The sequence below is a fragment of the Hoplias malabaricus genome, chromosome 3, assembly GCF_029633855.1.
Source record: "Hoplias malabaricus isolate fHopMal1 chromosome 3, fHopMal1.hap1, whole genome shotgun sequence".
Taxonomy (NCBI): Eukaryota; Metazoa; Chordata; class Actinopteri; order Characiformes; family Erythrinidae; genus Hoplias; species Hoplias malabaricus.
In genome coordinates this window covers 68,707,037-68,721,660 of record NC_089802.1, presented here as the reverse complement: position 1 = coordinate 68,721,660, position 14,624 = coordinate 68,707,037, and the positions used below count along the sequence as shown (strand labels likewise).

At 42.9% G+C, this 14,624-nt stretch overlaps 1 protein-coding gene across 1 annotated transcript in view; it reads right to left on the bottom strand.

Annotated features, from left to right (window-relative positions):
• LOC136691501 (tensin-1-like) overlaps window positions 1-14,624 on the bottom strand; it is a 71,393-nt gene that overhangs the window by 55,659 nt on the left and 1,110 nt on the right. The gene's annotated exons all lie outside the window — the stretch shown is intronic.

The window sequence follows — 14,624 nt, the reverse complement described above, 5'->3', positions numbered from 1 at the left end:
CCAAAAGTTACGCAGTGCCGTTTCTGCCGTGCTGAGCCTGGAGTAGCAACGACATAAGCTCTGTTTTCCATATTACTGCTCAGGAATATGCTCAGAAACACCACAATGATTTTGAAGCTGTAATTTTAAGGTAAAAATACTACCTAGTGCTCCTTTAAATGAGAATGAGCCACAGCTCAGCTCAAGCACCCCTTCCAGGGGGTGTTCCTGCCTTGCACCCAGTGATTCCAGGTAGGCTTCGGACCAGTTGTGAGCTTGAACCGGATGAAGAGGTTACAGAAACTGAATGAATGAATGAATGAATGAATGAATAAATGCTCAAGAACAGTCTCATACCTAACACCCCACCACTGCTGTAAACTTTACTCAACCATGACTACTTTCATTCAATCAAATATGAAATCCTGAAACTCTGAAGCATTATACCTCCAGTTCAACACCTCCATCTTCTAACCTGAGCTGTTTGGAGAGGCTACTCAATCTCTGCAGACAACACTCATCACCCCGTAACGGCCCTCCTGGGAGGAACCTGCCTCAAAAACCAACCTCGCTCAATAACACGCCATAGATCTGCTCTCGCGGTCCTGGACGTACGATCCCTCGTGTGAGGATAGGGTTTCTACTGTGATAAATCATCCTCTCTCAGGTGGCCCATCACACGTGCTGTGTCCTACGCCTCTGATATCTCCTGTGGGCACTGAGCAGATTTGCAGGGCTCTTCTAACCTGTGTTAACTCAATAAAGTGGGTCACACAATTCAATTTCAGATCTAATGTTGTCACTGCCCATTAGGTGACCCTGCTAAGACACTGTTAAGTAACAAAAGCGGTCATTGTAACAGTAGCCTTTGCTAATTTATTCGTACAGCTTCAGCTCCATAAAAACAAATATCATAGGAGTGTTTCTGTGTGAACTAATGATCCAAAATACAACACTATTTTTCTGAAATTAATTCCTACCCTCTTCCAAAAGTTACAAAGTGCAGTTTCCGCAGTTCTGAGCAATGGAGTAGCAACAACAGTGGCTCTGTTCTGCCATTTACAGGTCAGTGAAGCTTCACTGTGATTTTGAAGCTGTAGTCTTAAAGTAAAAATACCACCTACTGTTGCTTTAAAGTGAATTTACTCATTTTAAGTGACGTCTATCCGTCAAATCGGCCAAATGTTGTATATGAGGACTATCATAAAGCAATGCAACAGGCATTAGATGTAAATATTGATAACCGTTTCAGGTTCTTTCAGACACATAACACACTTTAGACGCCTGGTTCCTATCAATACCAGTGTGAACAGTTCCATATCAAACTTTTCTGAATGATGATTGTCATCTTGATCATTGAATTGTGGAAAAATTATGGAAAAACTGGAAGAATCAGTGGAATTCCCTTTGCATTTGTGATAATAGCAGGAGGTACCTGAGTAAACTAGAGAATTTCACAGATATTGTCCACTGTAAGCTGCAGGAGGATGGTCAGACTGGTAGAAGCTGACACTATGCTGTATTGTGCTGTAGGCTGTGGAAAATGATGAGGCTGAGCTATGTGTTTCATGGTCCATAGTGTGTGTGTGTGTGTGTGTGTGTGTGTGTGTGTGTGTGCGCAACCAAATCCAGTTTACATACACATCCTTGGGACTGGTCTTCCACGAGTTGGTCCCCACAGTGTAATCATTACATTTCAAGGTGAAAGAGATGTTTTAAGGTAGGACTGAGCATAAGTTTAAGTAAGCAGTACTTCTATAAATGTTGATGGATAGTCTCCACAAATTACTAGAAGGCTATGTAATGTCCCCACAATGCATCAATACAAGATTCTGTGTGTGTGTGGGTGGGGGGGCTGTTGGTGTGGAAACATGAAGTGCCTTGTTGTGCACACACCTCCCTCAAAGCTGATTCAAGATTCCTTGCGATTCTGGCCCTCCTCTTTCAACATTGTTAGAATTGTGCCTCTGGTCACTCAGAATTGAGACCAAATCCCAACAGCTCCCCTTAGTGGACTGAGCCCAAAAAAAAAACAAAAAGAAGAAGCTAGACCTTGCAGTATAGGCTCTGCTGCACTGTGAGCATGCTCTGAGAACTAGGATACAAAATCCACTTGCTACAACATTGATCTTCTGTCAGCAGAACTACTGAGGTCTCAGGTGTTCTACAAATGAAAGCAAACAAAGCAGTAGTGCCTTAAATATAGCAGGGTTCCAGCAGAGCACTGGTCAAATTCAAGGGACTATCAATTTCTACTTAAAACCCAACATCTAAAAAAAGTTCTCGCCCAAAATCCATTTAAAACCAGTGCTTTGCTTCAACAATGCAGTGTGACCTTATTCAATTTCAAAACTGCAGTCTGTATATCGTCTATGTCCAATTAAAAACAAGTATCTGTTTTTATTGACTTTATTGAGATTTAAAAAGTGTGTCTCCTGCTCTTTGGTCATTTTGTAGTAACTGTTGTCAGCTGCCGTAAAATTACAAAAGAGCAGGAGAATGTTTGAAATTTGAATCACGATTATACAATTACACAAAAAAATACTATAAAATCTGCACTCCCAGAAAAAAAATATGGTAAAGATATATTCATTGGCGTAGGAAACGCGGGGGATGGGGGGACGTGTCCCCTGCAAAATTGGAAACAGCTGTATTTGCCCCCCTCCACTCTCAAACAAAATAATTATACAATGGAGAGAGGAAAAAAATATGCTTTTATTCCAAAAACTTTTATTTTGAAAGTGCGCTACCGAGGTTAACGCAATTTGGCAGTGAGTCAGACACGGGGGTCTTCATTAAGGCACCTGTTCAAATATAGAGCTGCTCACTGGCCTTCGATTCACAGTCAGAGTCTGGTTTATAAAGGTTTTACCAGCTCTGAGCTGAGAGCAGAACAGAAAACAATGACGGCTAAATTACAGTTATGAAAGCGGCTTGTATACAACAGTTAAGGAAACATAGGAGGATCTGAGAGTTAGTTAACGTTTATATTAGCTGTGTTCAGGTTATGAGAAAGCGCTATAAACATGCAGCAAGTTAACATTAGTCTCTGTCCGTGTCCCAAACTGCACTGAATAGTGTGTAACAAAATAATATACCACCCTTCCCAGTAAACAAGGAACGTCCCTGGACGTTCAAAATAGGTCTAAAAGTAGTCAGTCCGTCAAGGACATATTGTAAACGTCGATGGACGTCCAAAATCCATCTTAATAAGTTAGTTAAGTGGTGACCAATCATAACGTCAGTGTACGTCCAAAACGCGTTTTATACAAGTAATTTATTTCGGGACCAATTAATAATGTCAATGGACGTCCAAAATACGTCTAATAGTCGTCTTTTCAATGTCTGTGTTTGGACGTCTTTTCAACTTTCATTTTCAACCTTAAGAGAACGTTGATTAGACGGCAGTCATTACGTTATTTCAACGTTGAATCAATGGCTAATTGTTTACTGGGTTAGCAATGTTTTCTACAGTGTAGTGGTTTGGGACACAGCCTCAATCGCTAACGTTAACGTTAATCAAATGCTGTTCCACCTTGTTATAAAATGCTGTTCCCTTTCATTAAAGAACTGTCTAAATGAAAAGAACATAAGTAGGGGTATGGATCAACACAAATTTAAAATCTACAGTTATAATCGAATAAGGTACAATCATGTTCCCCAAGTAAAGGTACTGAAGATGTACCCTTGAGGGTTCCACCACAGAGAGTTTGTTTTCTGACAGTGTTTTTGTACATCTAATCATTTAAATTCATTCACACTGAAGTTAAAAGACTGTTTTAAATGTTTTGAAACGGGGCACAATTCATGATCATATACAAATATTATGACAGGACACATAAAACTGCCCAAACATCATGGGAAATTCATTTACAAGAAGTAGAATGTGGGCCCAGTCTGACCGGCTCTGAATGAGAAAACTCCCCAATGCAGCAGGGGTCCTCTGACTGCATAAACTTTCTGAGGCCTTCTGGAGCACATATTTTAGAGTTATTCTAATCAATGACCCTTCAAATATCTCAGCCAAACCACAGAGATGACATCTCACACTTGGCCACAAAGAATTTTCTGACCAGTCATCATTCTTTTTGTGGTTCTGGTGGGGTCTCAGATTTATGCAGCCTCTTGTTTTCTTCACCAGTTCGGTTCCAGTGGGTATATATGTTTTCTGGCATATTGTACTATTGCTTATATTTGCAATAACAGCATGTTGTCACCTTAAATATGGGGATGGGGTGTGTTCCTGCCTGTGTGTTTCCAGGTAGGCTCCGGACCCAGTGACCCTGGTTCCCTGTAAATCTCCAACAAATGATATTACCAGGAAGTGCAGCCTAGATGTTCATGCTGATGTTATGCTTTGATTTGTTATTGTAAGTACGTATTTTACTTTCAGTTATTAAGCTCGAATCCACTGGTGGTGCTGTTTCACTAAATCAATTCAAACCCTCTGTTATTACCAAAGCAAAATTAACAAACAGTTAACGGATAATTATTTAGGGAAATATTAGACAGGAGAAAACTTGACTCTTTCTAACCTTTTGGAGCTGAGAGCCAGGAATTTTGGGACAGGGGCATGTTGGGATGTTTTTCATGCTGTGTATGTATCAGGAATGCACAGGTAAATAAGGCACATTACTACACTTTTCATGTACGTTATGAGTGTGAAGTATATTTTCTATACACTGTGAGTGTGAACTATATTTTGTTCACTTTATAATAGTGTGAACTACATTTTGCTCACATTATAATAGTGTGAACTATATTTTGTATACACTGTATGAGTGTGTACTATATTTTCTTCACTTTATAATAGTGTGAACTTATTTTGTATACACTGTATGAGTGTGAACTATATTTTGTTCACTTTATAATAGTGTGAACTATATTTTGTATACACTGTATGAGTGTGTACTATATTTTCTTCACTTTATAATAGTGTGAACTTATTTTGTATACACTGTATGAGTGTGAACTATATTTTGTTCACTTTATAATAGTGTGAACTATATTTTGTATACACAGTATGAGTGTGAACTATATTTTGCTCACTTTATAATAGTGTGAACTATATTTTGTATACACTGTATGAGTGTGAACTATATTTTGCTCACTTTATAATAGTGTGAACTATATTTTGTATACACTGTATGAGTGTGAACTACATTTTCTTCACTTTACAATAGTGTGAACTTATTTTGTATACACTGTATGAGTGTGAACTATATTTTGTTCACTTTATAATAGTGTGAAAAATATTTTGTATACACTGTATGAGTGTGAACTATATTTTGTACACACTGTATGAGTGTGAAGTATATTTTGCTCACTTTATAATAGTGTGAACTATAATTTGTTTACACTGTATGAGTGTGAAGTATATTTTGTTCACTTTATAATAGTGTGAACTATATTTTGTATACACTATATGAGTGTGAACTTATTTTGTACACACTGTATGAGTGTGAAGTATATTTTGTTCACTTTATAATAGTGTGAACTATATTTTGTACACACTGTATGAGTGTGAAGTATATTTTGCTCACTTTATAATAGTGTGAACTATATTTTGCACACTTTATAATAGTGTGAACTATATTTTGTACACACTGTATGAGTGTGAACTATAATTTGCTCACTTTATAATAGTGTGAACTATATTTTGTTCACTTTATAAAAGTGTGAACTATATTTTGTTCACTTTATAATAGTGTGAACTATATTTTGTATACAGTGTATGAGTGTGAACTATATTTTGTACACACTGTATGAGTGTGAAGTATATTTTGCTCACATTATAATAGTGTGAACTATATTTTGTACACACTGTATGAGTGTGAAGTATATTTTGTTCACATTATAATAGTGTGAACTATATTTTGCTCACTTTATAATAGTGTGAACTATATTTTGTACACACTGTATGAGTATGAACTATATTTTGTACACATTGTGCAGATGCTGGGAAGGTTATTTTAGTTAAATATGTACTCACACTAAACCCAAACCCAAACACTAAGACAATCCCTAGAAGACTCAAGGTTGTGTTAAGATTAACAGCACAATTACTGTGACAGCCTACAGCTAGTCTCGCACTGCCAGACTCTCTAGGGAGAGAACCACCTAAAATATTACAGGAAAGGTAATTTGACAGACTCACAAAGGGACCAATCACAAGTCTGCTCTTTTGGCATGACGTGTAGAGGGAGTCTTTATGATTCACGTTGGACCAGTAAGACCCAGTACAAAACAATACACGTAAGTGCCTATACGTGGCTGTATAGTGACTCTAATACACATTCTATTGTGCTCTACTGCTTAAATACATTGCTACATTTGTATGTTAGGCATTGTCATGTTGTTCTGCAAACTCTAAAAGTACCCACTGCTAGGCAATACATCTAATTTGATCATTGTCATCAACAAAACTAAGCATTAATCACAGCAGAGCAGGGGAGCTCTCATTTAGAATTTACTCGCAGGCCTCTCCAAGACATTTGGACATATATCAACATGCGGCTCCACCAACCAGGACAGGTCAAAGGGGTCAGAACAAAAGTATCCAGACAGTTCCTGCATGTGCAGAGGTGATACGGCCAGACAAAGGAGTGGCTCGTTCATCACGAGATGTTGTTAAGACTAAAGCTTTTCTCTTTGGCTGTCGGCAGGGTGCACAGTGCGGACTAATTTACGAGCCACAGGGACATTAGTGAAATGAGTGGAGAGGGCGACAGGTCCTCCAGCGTAATGGCTACCAAGGAGAGGTGTATGCTGGAAGCCTTTAAAAGCATTCTTCGCATGGAACAGAGAGAGAGAGGGGGATCAGTTCCTGGGTTAAAGACAAACCCATGTTCTTGGGTATTGTTCTCCCTTAAAACAAATAACTGCCCCTACCCAGCACCAGCCTTCTCCCAAACCTCCACCTTCAGCCCAACAGCCACCCCTTATGGGACACTGACTTGGACAGACACTCTCATCCAGAGCGGTTAACAGCTCTTAAAGTTCAAGTTCAAGTTCAAGTTCAAGAAGTTTATTGTCATTTCAGCAGTATATAGTGTTTACAGTACACAGTGAAACGAAATAGCGTTCCTCCAGGACCAAGGTGCTACATAAGACAATACACAACATTAAAGTGCGACTAGTGTAAAGCTAGTGCAACATGAAACAGTGCACACGCATTAAAGTGCAAAGGACATAGAACACAAAACAATACACAACATTAAAGTGCAACTAGTACAATCTAGTGCAACATAAACCAGTGCATACACATTAAAGTGCAGAAGATATGGCTAAGAAAAATACAAAACAATGTCCCTACAGTACAATACAATACAATGTAATACAAGACAAGGCAAAAACCATAAGTACGGAGGGGATGAGGGAGAGAGACACTGCAATTTAAAGTGTATTTGTGCTGTAAACGGTAACTGGATGTAAACATGATGTAAACCGGATATGTGAAAACATTTACAGTCCAACAGACCAGTGTTTGTGTGAAGTGTGTGTGTGTGTGTGTGTGTGTGTGTGTGCTTCTTTCAGTCCAGTCTTAGTCTCTAGGTGTTCAGGAGTCTGATAGCATGTGGGAAGAAGCTGTTACGGAGTCTGGATGTGAGGGCTCGAATGCTTCGATACCTTTTTCCAGACGGCAGTAGGTTGAAGAGTGTGTGTGAAGGGTGTGTGTGATCTCCCACAATGCTGAGTGCTTTGCGAGTGCAGCGAGTGGTGTAGATGTCTGTAATGGAGGGAAGAGACACACCGATAATCTTCTCAGCTGTCCTCACGATCCGCTGGAGGGACTTGCGATCTGCCACAGTGCAGTTCCCAAACCAGACAGAGATGCAGCTGGTCATGATGCTCTCGATGACTCCTCTGTAGAAAGTGGTGAGAATTGGAGGGGGGAGATGAACCTTCTTCAGCCTTCGCAGGAAGTAGAGGCGTTGCTGGGCTTTCTTTTTGATGTTACTGGTGTTAGTGGACCAAGTGAGATCATCCGCTAGGTGAACACCAAGGAATTTGGTATTCCTGACAATCTCCACAGCAGAGTTGTCGATGTTCAGCGGCGAGTGCTCACCCCTTGTTTTTCTGAAGTCTACAACCATCTCTTTGGTTTTGTCCACGTTCAGAGACAGGTTGTTCACTTCACACCAGTCAGTTAGCCGCTGCACCTCCTCTCTGTATGCTGACTCGTCGTTCTTACTGATGAGACCCACCACAGTCGTGTCATCAGCGAACTTGATGATATGATTTGAGCTGTGCATCGCTGCACAGTCATGGGTCAGCAATGTGAACAGCAGTGGACTGAGCACGCAGCCCTGGGGGGCTCCAGTGTTCAGTGTGATGGTGCTGGAGGTGTTCCTACCGATCCGGACTGACTGAGGTCTCCCAGTCAGGAAGTCCAGGATCCAGTTGCAGAGAGAAGTGTTGAGGCCCAGTATATTCAGCTTCCCGATCAGATGCTGAGGAATGATGGTGTTGAATGCTGAGCTGAAGTCTATGAACAGCATTCGGGCATATGTGTCTTTCTTGTCCAAGTGGGTGAGTGCCAGGTGCAGCGTGGTGGATATGGCATCGTCCGTTGAACGGTTAGGACGATACGCGAACTGTAGAGGGTCCAGTGTGGGGGGAAGTAGGGTTTTGATGTGCCTCATGACGAGCCTCTCGAAGCACTTTGTGATGACCGATGTGAGTGCAACGGGACGATAGTCATTGAGGCAGGACACAGAAGAATTCTTAGGCACCGGGATGATGGTGGTGTTCTTGAAGCATGTTGGAACAACGGCGCTGCTAAGAGAGATATTGAAGATATCAGTGAAGACATCAGCAAGCTGGGCTGCACATTCTCTGAGCACTCTGCCAGGAATGTTGTCTGGTCCAGCAGCTTTCCGCGGGTCAACTCTGCATAGAGTTTTCCTCACGTCGGCTACAGTAAAAGACAGCACCTGGTCGCTGGGAGAAGGGGTGGACTTTCTCGCCGTTACATTGTTCTGTGCCTCAAACCGTGCGTAGAAATGGTTCAGCACGTCTGGTAGGGAAGCATCTCCGTCACAAACAGGTGGTGTAGTCTTGTAGCTGGTGATGCTTTGGATGCCCTGCCACATGCGCCGAGTGTCTCTACTGCTCTGGAAGTGGCTGTGGATGATCTGGCCGTGTGCACGCTTTGCCTCTCTGATAGCTCTGGAGAGTTTGGCCCTCGCTGTTCTCAGGGCCGCCTTATCGCCTGATTTGAAAGCAACGTCTCTAGCCTTCAGCAGCACACGCACCTCTGCATTCATCCACGGCTTCTGGTTGGAGCGGATGGTGATGGTCTTGGAGATGGTCACATCATCGATGCACTTCTCTATGTAGCTGGTCACTGATGATGCGTACTCCTCCAGGTTGATTTTGTCGCTGTAAGTTGCAGCCTCTCTGAACATGTCCCAGTCAGTGCACTCGAAACAGTCCTGCAGAGTAGAGATTGCTTCTGATGGCCAGATTTTCACCTCTTTCAGGATAGGTTTCGATCGCCTGATGATGGGTCTGTATGCAGGAATTAGCATAACAGACATGTGATCTGAGTGTCCGAGGTGGGGGCGGGGCTCTGCCCTGTACGCGTCTGGAACGTTTGTGTAAACAAGATCCAGCGTGTTCGCTCCTCTCGTAGCAAAGTTCACATACTGGTGGAATTTAGGGAACACTTTCTTGAGATTTGCATGATTAAAATCTCCAGCAACAATAAACAGACCATCCGGGTGTGTGTTTTGGAAGTCGCTTATGGCTTCGTATAATTCCCACAGCGCTTGTTTTGTATTTGAATCGGGAGGGATATAGGTTGCGATTAAGTAAACAACGGAGAATTCTCGAGGTAAATAAAAAGGTCTACATCTCACAGCCACAAACTCCACTAACGGTGAACAATAAGCAGAGACCAGCACAGAATTCTTACACCATTCAGTGTTAATATAGACACATAAACCACCACCGCGAGTCTTACCGCATAGCGCTGGGTCTCTGTCGGCTCGAAATGCGGCTAGCCCATCTAGCTGAATGGCGGCGTCGGGAATACTGTCGCTGAGCCATGTCTCCGTAAAAACAAAAACACAGCAGTCTCTGTATTCTCGCCGTGTAGTTCGCTGAAGTTTGATATAGTCCAGTTTATTATCCAGCGAGCAGACATTGGAGAGAAAGAGAGAAGGGATAGCTTGCCGGCTCGGGTTAGCTCTTAGCCTAGCACGGATCCCCCCTCGCTTGCCGCGCTTCTGTCTCCTCTCACACCGCTTGCGTCGTCTCCTTCCCCGGCCGCCGGCATCAGGAAACGTCGAGGCTTCAGGGCTAGGCCTCCGAAGCAAGCGGAGGTTCCGCAGCGTCTCCTGGAGGTCATCGCTGATACTGTAAATTTCCTGTTTGCGATATTGAAGCAGTGTCTGGCGGTGATATATACGTACTGCAGGTGTTCCTGCGTCCATATATTATAAATAAAATGAAAAAAAAAACGTTTTTTAAACAAACAAAAAACCCGCTTGGTTCCGGAGCGGCCGCTGCACACGTGTTGACGCGCGCGCCGCCAGCTCAGTTAGGGGACATATTTTGGGAAAAAAAATACACATTTGAGTGCATTAGCATGTTAATTAAAGAATCCTGAGCCCACCAACCCACAGACTGTGAAACAAGACAACCCATTTTGTTTGTGATTCTTAAAAACATGGGATAAAACGAGTCATTCTGATTTAGTGGGTTACAGAAAATGAATGAATTAATTAAAGGTACATTGTAAGACAACTGTCACTGTTGTGGTACCATTTGCTGTCACTGTGGTGGTACTCTCAAGGGTACATAGTCAGCACCTTCAATGATTCATTATCTGTAACCACTTTATCCAGTACAGGGTCGCGGTGGGTCCAGAGACTACTTGGAATCATTGGGTGCAAGGTGGGAATACACTCTGGAGGGGGTGCCCGTCCTTCACAGGGCAACACACACACTCACACATTCACTCACACACTCACACCAGAGCACCTGGAGGAAACCCACGCAGACACAGGGAGAACACACCAAAATCCTCACAGACAGTCACCCGGAGGAAACCCACACAGACACAGGGAGAACACACCACACTCCTCACAGACAGTCACCCGGAGGAAACCCACGCAGACACAGGGAGAACACACCAAACTCTGACACAGACAGTCACCTGGAGGAAACCCACGCAGACACAGGAAGAACACACCACACTCCTCACAGACAGTCACCCGGAGGAAACCCACACAGACACAGGGAGAACACACCACACTCCTCACAGACAGTCACCCGGAGGAAACCCACACAGACACAGGGAGAACACACCACACTCCTCACAGACAGTCACCCGGAGGAAACCCACACAGACACAGGGAGAACACACCACACTCCTCACAGGCAGTCACCCGGAGGAAACCCACGCAGACACAGGGAGAACACACCACACTCCTCACAGACAGTCACCTGGAGCGGGAATTGAACCCACAACCTCCAGGTCCCTGGAGCTGCGTGACTGCAACACTCTCTGCTGCACCACCATGCCGCCCAGTACCTTTATTAATCTCCATGATATATAATGCTCTTATTTTACACAGTTCTGGAGAAGAGAATGGAATGTACCTGACAATAATGTATCTCTACAATACCTTTTTTTCTGAGAGTGTATGAATATGAACCCTGGAGCGTGCCACCACTGTGACCATTTTTCTGACAGTGTACATAGAGCAGAGCCTTTAAAATTGCTCCGCCTCCTCGTCTGAGTCTCTCCAATCACATCACTGGACCTATGTTTAGGTGACAGCGCACAGATTATGTTTAAACAGAACAAAACAAACACAGCAATGCAGTGTAATAAATACATATAGAGAAAGCGAGAACCGAGAAGAAAGAGAACCAGTGCTTCCACTCCTCGCTCCTCACTCCTGGGCTCTCGCACTGAACAAAGCTGTGGCTCATTCTCATTTAAAGGTACAGTCGCTGAAACTGGACGTTTTGAACAGTGTTTTTTAGACAGAGCGAGAACCGGGCTGTGGTGTTGAACCTTGTGGTATTTTGACCAGTATCCCAGATGTATCATTAAGACCCCAGAACTGTATTCTCTGGGGGAAATGGGTGTAAAAAGTCCCATTCAATTACTACTCTTTAAGAAGGTGGTCCATGGAGCCTTACATTATTCCAGACAATTCCAGGAATTATTAGCATTCCTTACTGCTGATCCTTATATTTGATTGTCCAAAATGACCATATTATGTAACGTGCCTGTTTCCAGGGGTTTACAGCACCAGAGGGGGCACTCAAGAGCAATGGACCTACCGATAGGGGAACTACCACTATTGCTGGGGTGATAATGTATCTTCTCTCACAGAGGGGTGAAAGGGGTCTGGAATTCTAACAGAAAGGTAGAAATATCAGCCCTCTAGGCCTGCTCCTGTCTGCCTAGAGCACCGGCTGCTGTCCCTTCTCCGACAGGTGTGAGAAAAGATGCCAGAGGTGAAGCTCAGGTCGTACTTAGAGGAGCCTGACACAGAACAACCATTAGCAAGCTCCACCAACTCTCAGCACTCAGCTAACCATGCTCAAGCTGGCAAGGCCAGGGTGGGCTGTAGTCAGCAGTCATTAAATTAGATTGTAATCCAAGCTGAAATAACTGTTTGCTCATTTACTCGGGGATGTCCGGGGCCACTGAAGTGTCTTCAGCAGCGAGTAGACATTGATCTTGACTTCCTCTAATTGAACGGCGACTTGCTTGTTGCAAGTTCCCAAAAGTTACTGGCGCATCAGTAACCAGGACGTTTGCGGTTTGTCACAGGTCGTATGAAGATCCAGAGCTGTCATAGTTCATAGGTCTTGAAATGATTCCAGGGTTTAGTTCCAGTATGGTAGGCACAAACAGCTTCAGAGACAAGATTCTCCACTCTGGCAGAAAGTACCATCAAAAATTAAAGGAACACTAGGTAAGATTTGATATTTTTGCTCCTGGGCTCCCCTTACAGTTCCAGAGTGTAATTCACATTTACAGCACTGTCCTGAAACACAAGGTGGAGGAAGGAGATGTGGTGTCCTACCCTCCTCCAAAAATGACATAGTGCAGTTTCTACAGTGTGAGCACGTGTTTAAATAGAGCACATATACGTATATTCATTCACTCATTCATTCATTGTCTGTGACCGCTTATCCACTTCAGGGTTGTGGTGGGTCCGGAGCCCACCTGGAATCATTGGGCACAAGGCAGGAACACACCTTGAACGGGGGTGCCAGTCCTTCACAGGGTGACACACTCACATTCACTCCTACGGACACTTTGGAGTCGCCAGTCCACCTACCAACGTGTGTTTTTGGACTGTGGGAGGAAACCAGAACACCCGGAGGAAACCCATGCAGACACAGGGAGAACACACCAAACTCCTCACAGACAGTCACCTGGAGCAGGAATCGAAACCCACAACCTCCAGGTCCCTGGAGCTGTGTGACTGCGACACTACCTGCTGCGCCACAGTGCCGCCCCTTCACAAATATATATATGGCAAAAATCAGAACAGAGAAGAAAGAGAACCAAGCAAAATTTACTAAATAGTAAAGCTTCTGCTCTTTGCTCCTCACTCCTGGGCTCTCGTGCTGAACCCAGCTGTGGCTCATTCTCATTTAAAGGAGCAGGTGTTGAAACAGGCCGTTCTGAACAGACATTGTTTAGACAGGGGAAGAACGCTGCTATTTTGTTGTTTTTGTTTTCTGTTTGATCCTTATGGTGTTTTAACCAAAGCATGTCACAGACATGTCATTAAGACCACAGAACTGTGTTAATATGTGGAAAAAATTATATAATATGCCCCCTTTCAGGTATGTATATACACGCATTTCACGGAGACTAGGATTTAAACATTAATCTAGTTTTAATTCTCTATGATATTTTATATTATAGTGAACATTTTCCACAATGTTGCCTTTACAAGTTTTAAGTTTGGAAATGTAACCACATAACACAGAGCTCATACATTTTCTGTAGACAATTTTGACCAATCAGAAGCAAGCAAACACCTGTGCATTGTGACATCACATTAAAAAGCACAAAAAAGTGAGCCTGGACTTAATTTATAGAAAATAATCACAATAAAAAAATTCCAGTCAGTTTTTTAGGCTGAAAATATTCAGTTGCTTATTGCACAGACCTACATTTAAAGGTAAAAACTGAAACTTTATACCCTTCTCCTAAAGTTACCTAGTGCAGTTTCCACAGTACTGAGCCCAGAGTAGCAATGACAGATCTCCCTGTTACAGGTCAGTGAAGCATCATAATGATTTTGAAGCTGAACTTTTACGGTAAAAATTCTACCGAGCGTTGCTTTAAGGAGTGGTCCCAAAAGTGGAGTAAAGACCCTAAAGGCTTTGTGTGAAAACCGTTTAAGAGAACTTTGTAACAAGTAAGATCTCTTGTTATAAAGTGCAGAAAACTGGAATTATAGCCAGACTAGTCACTATTAATGGAACGAAAGTAAATGTAGATGTAGATGTGTGTCTGTCTCTATCTGACCATGTCTGGTTGATTAAACTGTACACACCAACCCATCATTGTAACATCAAAGCCCTCACTGCATAAACAGCGTTGGTAAAGAAGTAGGTGGAGGGGACAAAAGGAAAGGAGGGATGGAGAGAAGGAC